The sequence below is a fragment of the Ovis canadensis genome, chromosome 15 (assembly GCF_042477335.2).
Source record: "Ovis canadensis isolate MfBH-ARS-UI-01 breed Bighorn chromosome 15, ARS-UI_OviCan_v2, whole genome shotgun sequence".
Classification (NCBI taxonomy): Eukaryota; Metazoa; Chordata; class Mammalia; order Artiodactyla; family Bovidae; genus Ovis; species Ovis canadensis.
Window position 1 is genome coordinate 82398119 of NC_091259.1, and position 14003 is coordinate 82412121.

Consider the following 14003-nt stretch of genomic DNA (forward strand, 5'->3'; position numbering starts at 1 on the left):
AACTTTTAAATATACAGTACAATATTGTTAACTATTGGGCTTCCCTGGTGGCTCAGTGGTAAAGAATCCACCTGCCAATGCAGGAAACGTGGGATCGATTCCTGGCTTGGGAAGATCCCCTGGAGAAGGAAATGGCAAACGACTCCAGTATTCTTGCCTGGGAAATCCCATGGACAGAGGAGCCTGGTGGGCTACAGTCCATGGGATCGCAAAGAATTGCATATGACTTAGGGATTAAACAACAACAACAACAACAACATTGCTAACTATAGACATTATACAGTGTATAGATTTCTAGGGCTTATTCACTGTGTATAACTGAAACTTTATACCCTTTGACTAATACCCCAGTCCACTCCCAGCCCCTGGCAACCTCCGTGATAGTGTTTGCTTCTATAAGTTTGACCATTTTAGATTCTCCATGTAAGTAACATCTTAAAAGTTTTTGTCCTTCTGTGTCTTATTTCACTTAACATAATGCCCTCCAGGTTCATTCATGTTGTCATAAGTGGCAGGATTTCCCACTTTTTAAAGGCTGAATAGCATTCCATTGTATGTGGGTACCACATTCTCTTTACCCCTTTGTGTGTTGATGGACCTTAGGTTGTCTCCAAGACTTGGCAGTTGTGAACAATGCTGCAATGAACATGAAGTGCAGGCATCTCTTAAAATCCTGACTTTACTTCTTGTGGATTTATACCCAGATGTGGGATTGTGGGATCATAGCATAGTTCTGTTAGGCAGTTAGAATAAGAAAAAAGGAGTCCAGAATGGCAGTGGCTAAACCACACAGAAGGGGAAAGCCCGAGAAAATAGAACAAAGGAAGAGTCGGAGGACAGGAGTGAGGACCTTGGGTAAAACAACATCCCTGGCTAGCCCAATTTACATAGGGCAGGCTCGGGGGAGAAGAAAAGAACTTAAAAAGAGGGGCCAAAACTGGGCCAGAGGCCAGCCCTCACGCCTCAAGGATGTATTTTCCTTTCTTTCTAAATAAAATTGAGCTGTAACACTGGTCTGTCTGAGGAAATTACGAGGAAATTACGTGGGGCTGTAATACTGGTCCATCCATTGCTTCAAATTTTTGTTGTGATGAGACAGAACCGAGGAAATTACAAACTCCCCCAACAGTTCTATTCATTCTTAGAGAGTCTTTAAGTAAATACTTGGAGAAGGCAATGGCACCCCACTCCAGTACTCTTGCCTGGAAAATCCCATGGATGGAGGAGCCTGGTGGGCTACAGTCCATGGGGTCTCTAAGAGTCAGACACGACTGAGCGACTTCACTTTCACTTTTCACCTTCATGCATTGGAGAAGGAAATGGCAACCCACTCCAGTGTTCTTGCCTGGAGAATCCCAGGGACAGGGAAGCCTGGTGGGCTGCCGTCTATGGGGTTGCACAGAGTCGGACATGACTGAAGTGACTTAGCAGTAAGTAAATACTGACTCCAGCACTTACTCTCTGGTTAGCATTTTCTTATTGTTTCTGCCCTCTCATTGCCTCCCTGACTTCACTGCCAGCTCAGTCATGATTTTAAAAGTATTTTACTTATATTCTCATACATTTTTAGGTCTTTGAGTATTGGGAAGGGTTCCTCTAAATACTTGTTCCAAAATATTTCTGAAAATGAAAATCTCTTCTTCACCTACTCACCAATAGGGCTGTTTGTCCAATATGTAGGAGATCTTTTAAAGTACCATTTTATTTAGAAATACATCCTCCGGAGAAGGCAATGGCAACCCACTCCAGTGTTCTTGCCTGGAGAATCCCAGGGACGGAGGAGCCTAGTGGGCTGCCATCTATGGGGTCACACAGAGTTGGACACGACTGAAGCGACTTAGCAGCAGCAGCAGCAGCATAGTATTCATCTTTCAACTTTGTTAGTAGCATCATTTTTTCTAACACACTGGCTTTGGGTTCCCTGCATCATACATAGAACTCCCATTATCTGTTTTACATATGGTAACGTATATGTTTCAATGTTATTCTCTCATATCACCTCACCCTCTCCTTCCCCAAGTAGCATCATTTTTATGGAGAAAAATCGAACACTAATAATATTAAACCTGTCCCTCTTTTTCTTTATGGCTTCTGGGTGTCATACCTCACCCAGTTAAGTATTTCCCACACCTACATTTTATTTTAATTTTCTAAAGTTTAAGCTGTTACATTAAGCTATTAATTCATCTGGAATTTATTATTATAGAAAATGTATAGAAAGGATTTAACTGTATTCAATCCATGTAGATTGTGAATTATACTGGCACCATTTAGTAAATAAACTATGCAATATGTTGAGTTGAAATGTCACCTTTATTACACATTACATTCTCACATATACTTGGATCTATTTTGGGCTTTTCTATTATGAACCAATGGTGCATTTGTGTCTTTTGGTGTCAAAATCAGACTTATATTCATTGCAGTGCCCTTAGTTTGAAGTTTTAGTATTTCCTATGGCAAGTTCCTTCTCAAAGTAATAATGAGATTACTTTCCAATTTTTTCTTGGCAATTATTAAATGCTTATTCTTCTACCTAAAATTTTAAATTGTTTTCTCTGTGTCAGGGAATTATATTTTTTCATTCTATTTTCTATTAATTTAGGAAGTATTTTTCTTTCCTTGCCTTTCTTTAAGAAGTTTTTTTCCTGCCATACACATAGAGTTGAAATTGCAGAATTTGCTCTGTACATGTAACATGCTGACTCTTTTATATGCCATTACATTTCATTCTCACCATAATCTCTGTGAAAGAATTTTAATATCCCCATTTTAGAGTAAGAAAAAGGACAGAGAAGGGCAGTAATGTGCCCAGGATCATTAGTGAAGAGTGAGCAGGGGTCTCACCCCTGATAGTCTATGTATCATGCTCCCAAGGGGACCTGGGCATCTAAGAGTTCATTTCCAGTGGTTCTCAGGCCCCCATTTTCTTATTAGAGTGTTTGGATTATTAAATAAGAAATAGCCAAAAATCCAGTTTGTGTAGAATAAGATTTGCTCTTAGGACATTGATTTCATCTCATAGCCTGGACCAACTGTCTGCTGGGGTCCAGGCATTTATTCATTCTTTCTGCCACTTGCCTAGCAGTCATGTAGGGAGCTGCCTAGTACATGCGACTGCTGATCTTCATATGTCACTTCGTGGGCACTGTCACGTGTCTTCATACGTCACTGTTATCAGCACTGTCCGAGACCAAAGAACGAGGCTTTGCCCCAATGAACTTTCACTATATTTGAGGAGTTGTAAATAGAGAGCTAAAGAGTCAAGCACAGACTAAAATAGCCAACACAGGACTAGCCTCTGTGGCTCCTGTTGAGTCCTCAGGTGCAATGCCTGGCAGGTATAACATTGTGGAGGTTGAAGGAATGAACCAGATCTACAACACAGGAGGCTAAGCAGCAAAGGGAATAAAAGGGGTTTATTTTCTGTCAATGTAAAACAGTTCTCTCAATTGGAAGAAGAAATCCAGTTAGGAACACACCCAACTGAGATCAGCTCTGTAGAAATCTTTAAAATAATGGAGTGGCCTTCTATACCAATGTTCTGATGAAGATGAAAGAAAGTGATGGTCTCTGGGCAGAAACAAAGGCAGTGCACTCTCATTACCTTGTCCAGATTCCTGCCTGAGAAGGACACTGCTGTGTGCTGGGGTCCCAGGATAGGAACTGGGGACATGTGGGCTGGTTCCTGCCCTCCTCCAGCAAGTTTGGGTTTCCTCTTCAACATACTGGATGGTTCTGCTCTGGGGTCAGAACCAATGTTTGTTCTGGTTTATCACCTGCCCGCTTGCCTTATAATGAGTTTATTTTTATAGTGAGATAGTATCTCCTAACTTAGGACTATTTTTTCAAAAGTATGATGAGTTTAAAGCTTACAGCAAATTTAGCAATCATTTCATTCATGGTTTCTCAAATTAATCCATTGCAAATTATACACTTTAAGATCTTAGTTGATTTTCCACAAACAAATGGAGGATGTTTTATGGTCAATAAGTTTGGAAATGTCAAATTGAAGAAAATTGAAGCGGCTAGGCCTCTTAACACCATTATGTGCATTTGAATTGCACAGAGGGAGCTACGGTCAAAATTACTTATTCGACCTGGGAAATTTTTCCTGTCAGTTTCACTGTCTTCTTGGGATATGGTGTTCCAAAGGAAACTGGTCCAGTTCAGTCCTCTTCACAGATACGAGATCTGAGCCTAAGAGCATGGAATAATTTGCTCAAGATTTTCTGTCCATGGGTGGCCAATTCTAGACTCCTGACCCTCAACCTGGGACACTCTCAATGAAATCAACCATCTTATCTGATCCAGAGTGGGCTAAATGGTGGACAGAGTTGACATCTTGGTTTCATGTGAACTGCACAGAAAATCAGGATGACTTTTCAAAACAGAGCAATCCAGAGAAGAAAGGAGGGATCTGCTAGGTTGGATGGTAGGGGTGGGAGCCATGGGTTCACCTCCTCTTTGTGTCAACTCCCCCCCTCAAGAACCCTTTGTGATGGCACAATAGTTCTGTGATGCAGGCCTAGAACTCAGCTTTCCAGTACATTCTCAAGGCCCAGCTGCATGAGGCAGGTGTGTAGGGAACAAGGTATAAAGAAGGTTGAGAAGTGCTTGCAAACGAGACTCTCAACCAGGGCTGAACATTCTTGCAAACGAGATGTTCAGCTAAGAATCCTGTTTGTTCCCATGGGAAAAGAACATTGCTTGCACACAAGGATGTTTCTCTGATTCCTCAAAAGGAACAGACCTTGGGACAAAACGGATTCTAAGTTGATAAGTAAGTTCCCCCAAACAAAGTCTTAGCTGCAGTAAATAAGCCAAGGTAAAGGTTATCTCGCCCCGCGCCTGCGCACTGTATAGTCTCTGAATCGTAGTGCTTGGCAGCTTGCCCTGTAGGTTGTTGTGCAAGGGATATAAAATTAAGCAGCTGTAAGAAGCAAGTGTTAAATATAAAGATTCAAACCACTCTGCAGTGTTGGTGTTTCATTCCGTCGCCGGCACAGGTGAAAGACTCTTCTGAGCAGGCTAGTGTCCCATGGCTGAGCCCAAGCCTGGCTTCTTGGAGAACTGATTCTATCTTCTACTTCCTGTGTGGTGGGGGTTCCTCCATCTGTGTCTCTGCTTTCTATAAAGGAATCTAATATTGAAGAAAAATGGAGGTACAGGTCAGATAAGGAAAGCCTACTTTCCAGGGAACAGATTGGGCAGGGCAGAGATTAGAGGAGGGACTAGGGCTCTCCTATCCATGGCTCACAGGCTGAGTGTGGCAGGGAGCCTCTGCAACAACTCAAGTAGGATGATTCAGTAGCCAAGGATTGGATTCTTGAGAGAGTCTGGAATAGAGTTCCCTAGTCATCAGTGAGGAGAAGGCAATGGCAACCCACTCCAGTACTCTTGCCTGGAAAATCCCATGGATGGAGGAGCTTGGTAGGCTGCAGTCCATGGGGTCGCTAAGAGTCAGACACGACTGAGCGACTTCACTTTCACTTTTCACTTTCATGCACTGGAGAAGGAAATGGCAACCCACTCCAGTGTTCTTGCCTGGAGAATCCCAGGGACAGAGAAGCCTGGTGGGCTGCCGTCTATGGGGTCGCACAGAGTCGGACACGACTGACGTGACTTAGCAGCAGCAGCAGCAATCATCAGTGAACCTTGTGCATTAGTTGACTTTCCTTCTCAGTATCTCTAGATGCAGTCTTTCCTTTGTGTTAGGGCTGATGTGGAGAGCAGTCTAGCTTCGAAAAGTCTCCTATCAGACCTTCTGGCAAAGTTCCGGGAGAGGTGGCTCACAGGAGAAGAATCTGGAGACCATCCATGCTCTCCACGCAGGGGACTGAAGGAGGGTGGAGCTAGGCAGTGCGTCTCGCCACTGGGTGGCGCTGTGAGCTGCTGCGGTTGATTCTGGAGTTCACGTCTCAGGCTTCCCCTTCCGGGATGACTTCCGGTCTGCATCACAGGAGAGACCGCCAGTGAACATGACTCAGCACTGTCCCTGAGGGCCTCACTATCAACCTCGTGATCACTGATCATCTTATCCTGTATGCGAATTCCTAAGGCTCTCCACGTCTAATCGAAAGGAACATTCCTCTGGGCCTCCTTTGCTCCTGCAGCTTCATCAGCTTGCCTGGAAGAAGCCAAGGTGGCCCGGGGGCCCCTATGTCTTAGGGAAAGGTGGGTCATCGCTCCACCTTCTTTCCTGATCCAGTCTTCCCAGAAGATGACACGGAAGGAGAACCTCTAGAGAAGGGGATGTGGAAGAAAGCCTTAGGATGAGGCCTAGAAGGGCCCTGAGAAGTCAGGGATATGACTCCTGACAAGCCTTCCTTGTCCCCGTTCTGCCCACACAGCTGTGTATCCATCTCACAGCCCCAGGGACAAGCCCCTTTGTGAGGGCAGCTTTCTGGCTGGGGCAAGATCACTGTTGTGGGGCATGTGGCAGAGTGTCCCGCTGCCCTCTGGGGGCCTCCTGATGGGGCTGCTCCCACTATGTCCCAGCTCCTCTGCGTTTGCCTTTGCCAGCACTAGCTTCTTCATCCTCAGCATCCATTATCTCCTGGGGCCTGAGGAGCCCTTCACGTAGCCTTTGTTCTCGGCCAATGTCCTCACTCACTCACTGGTGCCTCTCTTCCACCAGCACACTTCTACCTCTGGACCCCACATTCTTCACCTCTACACCTTGACTTTGTTGTCAAAAGTGAACCACAGGTGCATACTCGGCCCCTAGAGCTTAAGCCCCGCCCGGGCCCCCCATCCACCTTCTCAGTTGATCCTTCAACCTCCCTCAGGAGGGTCTCAACCTCTCACCAAATCCTGCGTGGAGCTGACTGATTTCATTTGCCTGTCATCACCCACCACCAACTTTCTCCCCAACTGCCAGGCCCCGCTTTAAGTCACTCAGGCTGATCTGATGCCATCTTCTCTGTCCCAACCATGCCAGGCAGGGACCACTCATGTCTTTTGTTATTAGCTTTATTTTATTATTTTTCTCTAGTCTTGATGTTCTAGTATCTTGAGTCCTCAATGGCCAGGAAGAAATTACCCCTCCAAAGGGTTACCAGTTCTTAGACTCAGCAAATGGCTTGCCTGTCAGGGTCACGGTTCTTTCATTTGCACCTGCTGAAATGTCTTATTCTTTAAATACTTTTTCATAATGCAGTCACCGAGAAAAAGACAAAAAAAAAAAGAAAAGAAAGAAAACTAAAAACACTCATGGGCTTGTCAAAGTGAGAGGATCCAGTGGGCGCAACCCCAAGACAGGCTTACCCTGTATGTCTTCTCTCTGAAACTTTGTACAGCTGGAGGGATGGGTAGGGTTGCATAAGAAACAGGAGAGCACTTTGTTGACAGTGAGAAATTTAGAGTATGCAATACTTCTTGGAATTCAATGTTAATAATATCGAGTTGACACAAGAGTTAGCAAATTTACTTAACTTGGTCATAGTTTTGAAACCAATAAGCTCTTGTTTCAAAGCCATATCATTCCTCTAAAAGATGTGAACCAGTTGTGTCAACATCAGTCAGTTCAGTTCAGTCGCTCAGTCATGTCCGACTCTTTGCGACCCCATGGACTGCAGCACGCTAGTCTTCCCTGTCCATCACCAACTCCCAGAGTTTGCTCAAACTCATGTCCACTGAGTCATTGTTGCCAGCCAACCATCTCATCCTCCGTCATTTCCTTTTCCTCCCACCTTCAATCTTTCCCAGCATCAGGATCTTTTCAAATGAGTCAGTTCTTCACATCAGGTGGCCAAAGTATTGGAGTTTCAGCTTCAGCATCAGTCCTTCCAATGAATATTCAGGACTGATTTCCTTTAGGATGGACTGGTTGGATCTCCTTGCAGTCCAAGGGACTCTCAAGAGTCTTCTGCATATAACAAGGGAAAAATCTTTGAAGTACTAGTTTCAATTATTGGGGAAAAAATTTTGGTGGTAAAGTAAATATAATGGAACTTACCATTCTAACCGTTTAAAAAGTACACAGTTGGGTGGCATTAAGTACTTCCACAATGTGGTACAAACTTCACCACAACTTGGTTCTAGAACTTATTTCTATTTCCCTGAAAGGAAACCTCACATCCCTTAAGCAGTGACTCCCCATTGCTCCCACCCCTGCAACCCAGCATCTGGCACCTACTCATCTGTTTTCTGTCTCTAGAGACTTTCTTATTCTGGATATTTCATATAAGTGGAATCATCAATTGTTGGACCTTTTGTGTTTGGCTTCTTTCACTTAGCACAATGCTTTCAGTGTTATTCTATGTTATAGGTGAACAATTTCCATTGTTTGGATAGCCTACATTTCTAGTCATTCATAGGATAGTTGGGTGGTTGCCACCTATTTGCTATTGCGAGTAACACAGCTATGAAATTTGTATACAGATTTTGTTTGAACACCTGTGCTGAAGAGGCCATTTTTTCTCCCATTAGTCTTGGCACTCTTGTGGAAAATCAGTTTACCATATATGTATTAGTTTATTTCTAGACTTCAAATTCTATCTCATTAATCAATATGTCTATCCTTATGTAAGTACCATACTGCTTTTAGTATTTTAATTCTGCAGTAAGTTTTGAAATCAAGAAGTATGAGTCCTCCAGCTCCTTTTTTTTTTTTTTTTTTTTTTTTAGTATGACTGGGGGCCCTTGCAAGTCCATATGAATTTTAGGATAAGTTTTTCCATTTCTGCCAAAAATGCACCCAGGATTTTTGAAAGGAATTTCAGTGAATCTGTAGATCACTTGGGATGATTTCTGTCTTAATAATATTAATTCTTTCAATCCATAGGCATATTGTTTTCCCATTTATTTATATTTCCTTTAATATCTTTCAGCATTTTTTTTCATTTTTGATGTATAAATCTTCCCAAAAATAGATGAGGGAACATTTTAACTCATTACATGAGGCCAATATTATCCTGATATCAAAGCAATCAAATGCATAAAAAACAATAAATAAAAAACTATAGATCAATATCCCTTATGAATAGAGATGCAAAATTCTCAACAAAATAGCAAACCAAATCCAACAGCATATTAAAAGGACTACATACCATGACCAAATGAGATTTATCCCAGCAATTCCAAGATGATTTAATGCCAAAAAGCGTTTGATAAAATCAAACACAAAATGCCAAAGACTATTCAAATTACTGTACAATTGCACTCATTTCACATACTAGCAAGATTATGCTCAAAATCTTTCAAGCTAGGCTTCAACGGTATGTGAACCAGGAACTTCCAGATGTACACGATGGATTTATAAAAGAGGAAACAGAGATCAAATTGCCAGCATACGCTGGATTATAGAAAAAGCAAAGGAATTCCAAAAAAACATCATCTTCTGCTTTATTGACTACACTAAAGCCTTTGACTGTGTGGATCACAACAAACTGTGGAAAATTCTTAAAGAGACAGGAATAACAGACCACATTACCTGCCTCCTGAGAAACCTGTATGCAGGACAAGAAGCAGCAAAACTGGACATGGAACAACAGACTGATTTAGAATTGGGAAAGGAGTACGTCAAGGCTGTATATTGTCACCCTGCTTATTTAACTTATATGCAGAGTACAGCTGACTCATCATACGAAATGCTGGGCTGGATGACTCACAAGCTGGAATCAAGGTTGCTGGGATAAATAGCAACAACCAGATATGAAGATGATACCACTCTAACGGCAGAAGGCAAAAAGGACCTAAAGAGTCTTTTGATGGAGGTGAAAGAAGAGAGTGAAAAATCTGACATAAAAGTCAACATTCAAAAGCTAAGATCACAGCATCCGGTCCAATCACTTCATGGCAAATAGATGGGGAAAAAAGGAAAAGTGGAAACAGTGTTAAATTTCATATTTTTTGGCTCCAAAATCAATGCAGTGACAGAAGCCAGGAAATTAAAAGACATTTGCTCCTTGGAAGAAAAGCTATAACAACCCTAAACAGTGCATTAAAAAGCAGAGACATCACATTGCTGACAAAGGTCTGTATAGTCAAAGCTATGGTTTTTCCAGTAGCCATGTACAGTGTGAGAGTTGGACCATACAGAAAGAAAACTGAGGGCCGAAGAACCGATGCTTTCAAACTGTGGTGCTGGAGAAGACTTTTAGAGTCCCTTGGACTGCAAGGAGATCAAACCAGTCAGTCCTAAAGGAAATCAACCCTGAATATTCATTGTAAGGACTGATGCTGAAGCTGAAGGTCCAATACTTTGGCCACCTGATGGGAACAGCTGACTCATTGGAAAAGACCCTGATACTGGGAAAGACTGAGGGCAAGAGGAGAGGGGAACAACAGAGGATGAGATGGTTGGATGGCATCACTGACTCAATGGACATGAGTTTGAGCAAACTCAGGGAGATAGTGAGGGACATGAACTTGGCACGCTGCAGTTCATGGGGTTGCAAAGAGTCGGACACAACTGAGCGACTGAACAACAACGATACAACTTCCATAACAAAATACCCAACAACCAGCAACAGAACTTCTTAACCTAATAAAGAGCATTTATGAAAAACTCACAGCTAACATCATAATCAGTAGTGAAAGACCGAATGTTTTCCCCCTAAGATCAGGTACAAAGAAAGGTGCCTGCTTTCACCAGTTTTTCAGTATTGTAGTGGAAATTCTAGCCAGAGCAATTCTACACGAAAAAGAAATAAAAGTCACTCTAATTGAAAAGAGAGAAGTAAAAGTTATCTGTACTCTTTGCGGGAGGTCTGTTAGTAGCAAGTGCTCTGTTTTGTGTTTTGTTATTGTGGTTAAAAGATCATTTCACTGGTTGCACAACTCTAGGTTGACAGTTTTTCTCAGCACTTTAAAGACTACATTCTACTGTCTTCTAACTTCATTAGGGATTGTAGTGGGGTCCAATGGGGGTATAATTGTCTTTTCCTGTGCAATGATTTTCTGTCTCCCCGGCTGCTTTAAGAAATTGTCTGTGTTTACTGATCTGCACGTTCGCTGCCGCAGATCTAAGGGAGTGGTCACGAGGGTGATTTGCGCCTCTCAACATTAAAAGAAAATATTACACTGGGGCAAAAGGGCAGTTTTCTAGAAAAGAGAGCAACCACAGTCATTGGGAGCCCAGGGAACACAAGAAACACTTTCTAAAATTATATTTGCCTCTTAACACAAGAGTCTCCCTTCATCCAGGTGAGCAAACAGCTTCTAAAATGCAGCCCAGATCAGCTGAGGTTGGCCTCTGGGGGGGTGAGGCTCCCAGAAGCTGGTGTGGTAAGGAGAGGGGGGGTGTGGACTTCGTGCTCTGCTGAGCTCTTTCATGCAGGGCTGGGGACACTGGGCAAATGTGCTCCATCAGCCTGGCGACAATGACACTATACTGACATCATCGCTACCTGAACGGCCCTCTGGTAAGGACCTCAACCACTAGTAATTGGTGGGGGCGGGGTGGGGCGGGGGCAGTCTCCAGGGGTAAAAGCAAGGTCACACCACAGACACAAAGCATTATGATTCTGATATCACCTCCAGAAGGTGCTTCATGGGCTCTCAGCTTGCACAGAGGCCTCCCCGCTGTGCATCCCATGTGCTGTGGGGGCCTCCCTTCTGCTTCATTTCCAGCCCAGACACAAGTCTAGCTCAGAGCTCAGGTCCCCGTACTGTCTTGGGTCTTTCCAGCACCCCAAAAGTGCCTTGCCACCCATTACTCTTTGTTCTGGTAGTGGTGGGGAAAGCAACCATCACCCTTTAGTGCCACCTGTACATCCACATATCACTGAGTCCTAAAGGGTATTTCCTGCTATGACCCCATTTGAAAGCTGAGAACACTGAGGTTCCAGTCATGTGGCCCAGCAGGGTTGAAACCAGTAGAGCTATCCTTTCTCTTTCCACCTCCACAGACCTCTCTGCCCTCCTCAGCCCCTGGACCATTCTTTTTCTCCATTTTTCCTTCAGATAAACCCCTGACACTTGAACACACCCGATGATCCAATCAGTCCATCCTAAAGGAAATCAGTCCTGAATATTCATTGGAAGGACTGATCCAATACTTTGGCCACCTGATGTGAAGAACTGACTCATTTGAAATGACCCTGATGCTGGGAAAGATTGAAGGTGGGAGGAGAAGGGGACAACAGAGGATGAGATGGTTGGATGGCACCACCGACTCAGTGGACATGAGTTTGAGCAAGCTCCGGGAGTTGGTGATGGACAGGGAGGCCTGGCGTGCTGCAGTCCATGGGGGTCACAGAAAGTCAGACGCGACTGGGTGACTGAACCGAACTGAACTGAGCTGACCTGGCTCAGCCACGGAACTGACTCTGAGGGTAAAACCAGTGTCCTTTCTTTTCAGTGAAAGTCTACCTTGACCTTTCAACCTGATGCCTGACATTACCTAAAGAGGCCAAGCTGGCTTTGGCCTGAAGCCAAACAAGATGACGCTACATCCTGACTGCTTTGCTGATTGTTTCTCCCCATTCTGCATGTGGGCTGTTTTATAACCTGCACTCCTCAAACTCTGATCAGTGATCACCTTAAGCCTGATCTTAGTGAGGCAAAATGAAGACTTTGTGATAAATGGTGGTTTCCGCCAAAAACCTGTCTATGACAAAGAATTGGGGGAATCTGAAAACCGAAACGAGTTTGGTCAAGTTGGGAAAAGCAGCGTGGCAAGTTGGACTGGCAGCCCTAGAGACCTGAGGGAGAGGGTGACCGACATGACTATAGCTGAGTTTCTGTTTGTGAGCTGGACATGTTTCCACAGTTTAACCGCAGACACAGCCTCTATAGGCATGGCAGTAATAGCTCCTATCAGTTGAATTCTTACAATGTTCCCGGCTTTGTGTTGAGCACATAACATGCATTTGTTGTTTGATTGTCGTGGGGTGAATGGAGGACCCCTCCAAACACACGCCCACATCCTAACCTCCGGAACCCATGAATAGGACCAGATTTAGAAAAAGGACCTTTGCAGACATAATGAAGTTAAGGATCTCAGGATCGTCTCTGATTAACCAGGTGGGCCCTATACCCAACGCCAAGAATCTTTATAGAAGACCCAGAGAGAGACAGGTGAGGAAGCCCACGAGAAGACAGGGGGCAGAGAGTGGAGTGAGACGGCCACAGGCCAAGGAAAACCCAGACTCACCAGGAGCTGGGAGAGACAGGGACTTTCCCCCTCGAGCCTTCGGAAGGAGCACGGCCATGCTGATGCCTTGATTTTGGACTTCTGGCCTTCAGAACGGTGAGAGAATACTTTTCTGTCGTAAAGCACCCAGCTTATAGCAATTTGTGATGGCAGCTCTAGGAAACGATGATTCCTTCAACTGCCCTGGGAAGGTCACAACCTGACTCCTGTGGGATTCCATTTACTTCTGTCAGAAAAATGAGGATGTTGGAATAAAAGGTTGAAATGTATTCCCCCAAGTTTCCCATAAATGTGTGAATAAATTGAGGTTATCGCCAGAGGCTGTAAGAGGCTTTAGCAACATGGCCTCTTGCTGCCCTCTAGTGGTCAGGATGGTGAATGTCACCACGTTGTCTCCGTCGTTTCTAGCTCCGTGTGTGTGCGCCTATGTGTGTGCGTGTGTGTGTGTGTGTGTGTGTGAGTCTCTCTCAGTCGTGTCCAAGTCTTTGAGATCCCATGGACTGTAAGCCCACCAAGCTTCTCTGTCCATGGAATTTTCCAGGCAAGAATACTGGAGTGTGTAGCCATTCCCTCTTCCAGGGAACCTTTCCCACCCAGGGATCAAACCCAGGTCTTCTGCATTGTAGGCGGATTCTTTACCATCTGAGACACTAGGGCAGCCCAGCTCCACCGAGAACCAGTAAAAAGCTGTGCACTTTAGCAGAATAAAACTTAAGAAATGTCTCTGTGTGCCCTACCAGCGTCCGCCTACAAGAAGAGAGATTATGTTCACTTCATTAGGGCACACCCAGCCACCCAGCACTGAGCCCTGAAGAGGAGAGGAGGCAAGGTGCAGCAGCAGGGCCTGGTGGGACTGGTCCCCCGCCTACTCCTGGATGAACCTGGGCGTGGTGCAGCCCTC

The 14003-nt window shown here is 44.4% G+C and overlaps 1 long non-coding RNA gene across 1 annotated transcript; it reads left to right on the forward strand.

The window, feature by feature from the left end:
• The first annotated feature begins 11051 nt into the window (after nt 1-11051).
• Nucleotides 11052-13486, forward strand: LOC138420350 (uncharacterized). Its single transcript, XR_011249223.1, has 3 exons — nt 11052-11151; nt 11285-11369; nt 12308-13486. It is a non-coding gene; the product is annotated as an uncharacterized lncRNA (long non-coding RNA).
• Nucleotides 13487-14003: the final 517 nt, after the last annotated feature.